Source organism: Ambystoma mexicanum, chromosome 8 (assembly GCF_040938575.1).
Source record: "Ambystoma mexicanum isolate Mex_15411 chromosome 8, UKY_AmexF1_1, whole genome shotgun sequence".
Taxonomy (NCBI): domain Eukaryota; kingdom Metazoa; phylum Chordata; class Amphibia; order Caudata; family Ambystomatidae; genus Ambystoma; species Ambystoma mexicanum.
In genome coordinates this window covers 1,142,066,506-1,142,071,917 of record NC_090929.1, presented here as the reverse complement: position 1 = coordinate 1,142,071,917, position 5,412 = coordinate 1,142,066,506, and the positions used below count along the sequence as shown (strand labels likewise).

General features: G+C 38.3%; 1 long non-coding RNA gene across 1 annotated transcript; it reads right to left on the bottom strand.

The window, feature by feature from the left end:
- Positions 1–476: 476 nt before the first annotated feature.
- Positions 477–1,306, bottom strand: LOC138473752 (uncharacterized). Its single transcript, XR_011268893.1, has 3 exons — positions 1,196–1,306; positions 731–844; positions 477–592 (listed from the first exon to the last, which is right to left on the bottom strand). It is a non-coding gene; the product is annotated as an uncharacterized lncRNA (long non-coding RNA).
- Between the last annotated feature and the right edge of the window lie 4,106 nt (positions 1,307–5,412).

Below are 5,412 nucleotides of genomic sequence, written 5' to 3'. Positions count from 1 at the left end.
TTTAAACCATTAGAAATAGCAAGCATAGGTTCATCCATTTTTTCGTAACACATATTTCATTTATCAAAAACAATATAAAAAGTAATTGAGAACAGTTGAGTGCCTGCAACAATATAGCACTCTGATTTGATTTCATGTAAGCACTTAATGCTTTTTGTGAGGTTAGTATGTGACAAATCTGTTATTGATATGCAGACATTGACTGGTTTATAAACATTATTTTAACATAATCCTTCAAGATATGTCTACATAGGTTCATATGTTTCGGCCGTTTTTAAAAAGGATGAATTAGATGCTATCCCTAGCATCATTGTTTGATGTTTTGGCCATCTTCAGGACAGATAATATTTAGATACTCAAGTTGTCATCTCACATCAACTAAAAACAAAAAATAAAAATCAATTAATTAAAAACTGATCAGTGATGAAACCGTGCCTGATTCATTATAAACCAGTATTGTGTAAACCAACCTGTAGTATCCAAAGCAGTCAGATCTGAACTTCAATATTTTCAGATAGGACATCAAGGGCCTTCTCAATGTCTTCATGGATCGTCTATTTTCGATTATAAGGTTATTGATATCCACAACACCCTGCAATTAGTCATCCAGGAAATTATTTAATTTATTGTATCATCATTCTTTCATGGTTTTGCATTTGTTATTTAATCTCCTTCTTATCATTAAGCATATAATAGTTGAGTTTAGCATTTTATTAAGGCTTTTACTAACCTGTTTCCTTTAAAGCTGTCGATCCACTATATGGTTTATATGAATAGTCATTGGCAGCTGTAATGACTGCAAACTCCTCCACACTTTTCCACACAGGTATTTTCGAATGGCCCACTGAAACAGTCAAGAAGAAAGGCAGCTTGAGTAAATAGGTTACTCTACTGTGCGCTTTAAACCGTCATTTTTGTATTTTCAAAAATCTTTTCCATTTCCATTGGCATTTTGTAAGCGTTTCGCAAGCAGATGCATTTCACATATAAATGCGGTTGTGTTGTAACTATTATATATATATATATATATATATTGTGTATAACTATCTGTGTTAACACGGAAGTGCATGTGTCATTTTACTGATTTTGTCATGGAGGCGAGAGGGCAAATTGCCCTCTTCACCCGCCTTGACATGATCAAGTACTCTACGTGCTTGATAAGGACAACTACGGTATTTGTTTAGATTTAACTTACTTTGTTTTTCTTCTTGTGCGTCTACCGCGCATACCGCATCAGTTTGTGCCCGAGGAATATCACGTGAGTGAAGTTTCACCCGATTTTTTAATGGAACGGACATCAACTCCACGTGATCAGTTAGAGTATGATCACGTGATATTGTAAGCAGGCTCGATTGTTGGACTTCGTCTACGATATAATGTGGCGGCCATCTTTAGAACTGTTTACATAGCGGTTTTCTACACATGGAGTTGTAGTTTATATATAATGTCATGTTTATACACATTTGTCATTTTTATTTTTATTTCCTATTGTGCTGCAGCATTATTTAATTTTCTAGAGCCTTTATATCATAATTATTTCTCTTGCATCCAAATTATGTTTTTATATTCGGTGCACAGTATTTTGTCATGTGTTGTGTATGTCATTTATATGCAGAGAATCACGCTATAATGCTTTTTTATATATAGGGGTACAGATGGATTTTTTAAAATATAAGCAGATATTTTTTACAGATGCCTTTACATAAAACGTTTTTTTCCTAAAACGTTTTTTCACATGAAAGTACCCCACTCGACAGATGAATTTAGCCCTTGTTTTAATGTATTAAGGTTAAAAATCAATTTCTGCTCGCATTTTTTAAGGATCAAATCTCTATTGCCTGCGTGTGGACTTTTTTATAGCTTGATTTATAAACCAAAACATTTCAGTTGGCTTGTGTGGATGGCTGATGTAGTGTGCCAATAGGGGTTTGTTATCAACACACTTAAATATTTTTGAATATTGACTTCCATTTCAATATGCTGCTTTTCTGTTTGATTTTCCTTTACATCAAATAGGATGCAATTATCTTGGAGACAGAACACTGTCCTCCCTGTCAATTATTTGCTGGAGTATTTTCTCATCAATGAAACATCTTTCCTGCTCAAGTGCTGAAATGGCTTTTATCATTTCAGAATGACCATTTACACGCATAGGGATCCATGGCTGTCCATCTCCCATTTGAAATGTGTTTTTCTGTTTTCATCTCTGGAGTGACAGGTGGCTTGCATTTTTCTATCTATTTCTGTTTGCCATTTTTTATTGGGGTCAAAATAAATCTCTACAGGCAGCTTCTCTTCTTCACCTAGCATTTCACCATGACACACTAGAACGACAGTGGCACTAGGTACGCAGCCATTCTGAAGGTACACTTCCACTGCATGATCTGACTTAGCCACTGTATGGCATTCTTTTATACCTTTGTTGTATGACCTCACCTTTTTAGGCCTCAATGGTTTTTTGGCTGAGGACCATAAGAACCTATTTAACCCATCAATGAGGGGCGACAAACTTTCAGGCAATTTGTCCCCATCAGAAATGGGATTTCACTGAGAGATGTGATCCACACTAACTGTCTCATTCTGTGTTTCCCTATCTTTATGTCAACCTCAGTGACATCTTCGATCTGTATTTCCTCACCATTAAAACTGCACAGGGCCTTGGTTTTGTCTCACCTTTATGTGATTTTGTGGGGATCACCCTTCATTGATACTTTTTACCAAATCTTTGGACATGATCGTATCCTCTGCACCTGTGTTAATCATTGTAAAGGCATTGCCTTTCACTTCCACAGTGATAGGAGCATAATACCTGTCCTCAACTTCTTCCAGCACTCACAAAATGTGAGCATTTTTGCTGATTACAGGACTCACCTTTCTTAGCCCATTTTCACTTCTTGCCAAACACCTGAGCAAGTGAAATGATATTTTTCCCTCCTTCTTGTCGATTTCATTTTGCAAATCTTTGTCTATTTTTCCATGTTCAGAACCCATTTGGAGTGTAGCCACTGTCCGCCTCTCTGACCTGCGACCATCAGTGTTTACCAGTTTTTTGACTGAACATTTTCACAAAGATCACATGGTAGCCTGCCATTTTCTGGCTCAGAACACCTATTTGCATTTTGCATGGTGCCTGTCTTCTCAGTCTCCTGAAATAAGTGTGGTTCAAAATACTCCTCAGGTGACTGGCCTGCACCCTCCTTTTGAGCACCCACTTTTCCTGTCTGGGCTTCATCAGTATTCTGACTATCAAGGAGGATATTTTAACAACTAACCCTACCTCTTTATCAGATTCTTTATTTTCACATAAAATGTCCTTTTTTAAATCTGTCTCGCTGTCCTTTAGGATTTTCCTGTTTATTTTCCCCTTTTTGTTCTTCATCTGCACACACTTCGATAGTCTGCTTCAACTCTAAATTGAACCAGACTCCGACAGCCGAAAAACACCTTTTGTGTGTGTGAGTACCACTTGTTTCACTTTCACTGGTGGGTATTTTCATTTTTGAATCAGCAAGCAATGCTGGACTGTTACACAAAGATGGTTCCTGGGCTTCTGTACTTTTATCATTGCAGGGGCTATTTCATAGTCACTTGTTGTCAGAATACACAAGATCACTCCTGTGACATTCCGCACCTTCACTTGGCTGCTGTTTTTGGACTGCACAGAGTTTTCCTATTTGCTCAGACAACATTTTAACTTGGGCCTCCAAACATTGAAATGGTCCATGTCCCTGGATTCCTCTCTTTGCGGCCCAGGCCGGTGTTGGTTAAACTCACCCTGATTGGGCCTATTTTGGTATCTCTCAGGAGATTGATTTCTATTAGGGTTGTTTCTGAATTCATGGGCCGTAGGAGGTGGAGAACGCAGTGTGACCATTGTTTGGCTGTGGTGGTGACTGATTATAATGGCGCGGGACATAATTCATGTTTTGTCTTTCATTTGGTGGGAACTGTCCCCTATGCTGATTTCCATTTTCAATGAACCTATCCACATACCAGGGTCTTTCTTGATGGCCATATATCAATGTATTATTGTCAAATCTGCCCTGCGTCCCCAGTATCTGTATGGGCCATTGTTCCTTTGATTTTGATTGTGATTGTTATTCATGCCTGATATATTGGTGCGAAATCCTACCCTAGGGTTGTCTCCCAAATATCTAGGACTAATGTAATTCTCTCTATTGCTCGGGTCATGTGATTGAAATACAGGGTTTTGGGGTGGCGTCCTCTGTGGTGGCGTGCCCCTTTGATTATGTGTCATATCGTTCCTTCCCTGAGTTTGGGCTGATTCAAGTGCCATTTTTGCAGATTTTATTTCCATTACCGTTGGTGTAGAGTCTTTAGATTTTGATTTTACTTCCCTATTCCTAGATCCTTCCTCTCTTTGACAATAGATTACCTCATACAGTTTAGTCTCCTGTTCTACAATCCACTCTAGTGATTTTTCTCTGTCAAACTCGCAAATTAACTGTGATGTGATATAAAATCTTTTTGGAGACCATAAAAGATACATCAAAACAGGAAAATGTTCTTTTTAATTCTTGGAGGAACTGGCGAGGGGACGTATCTGTCTTCGCTGTCATGGTATACGCTTCTTTCTTAGCGTCTTGCATTGACTGGCAAGGGGAGAAATGATGTCTAATCTCTTTTTCAAAGTCTGCCCACAACTGGTTTTCTTGTTCATTAGGGCCTCTGATGACACTAGTAGTTGCAGAATCAAGTGTTAGGTGAAAGTATTGTCTATACTGTTCCCTAAGTATTTGAAGAACTTTAAATATATCATGTACTTTTCTAAATGGTCTTCTATACAACAATCGCCTCCCTTTTTTAATGGTTTAATCAAAGTTTTGATGGACTTCATTATTTTGATGGGGCTACTTGGCACATTCTGGTGTACATTATTCAGCCTCTCAGTTTTTTCTCTGGTGGGTAGGACTGATGATAACCACCGGCGGGTGAATCAAATCCTCCCAATGGGCTACAACCAGATCTAGTCACAGGTATAGTCCCTTCAATTTGGGACATAATGACACTGTATGCGATTCCACACTATCACCTCACAGAATTAGTTCCCTTTTAAGTGCACCAAATGGCTGTGCTGAACACACTTGCCATGCCCAGTAACTGCTTTACAATTCCTTCCCTGTCAATGCACCAAAATATGTTAGGGATTTTGTCAGAGGGCTATACCTAATTTGGTGGTATTTTGTTACTGTGGTAAAGTGGTGGCTTAGCATTATTATTGTAATACCCTATATGGTGTGACAAGACTCCCCTCATTTACCTGTATTCTACTTAGGGTCAACTCTAAATACAGATTACTGTGCCTAAAAAACTAAAATATGTTGATAGTGCTGCCTGTCAGCCAGCCACTTATTTACAAGGCTGGACTACTGTCTTTGTTAGATTTGTTCA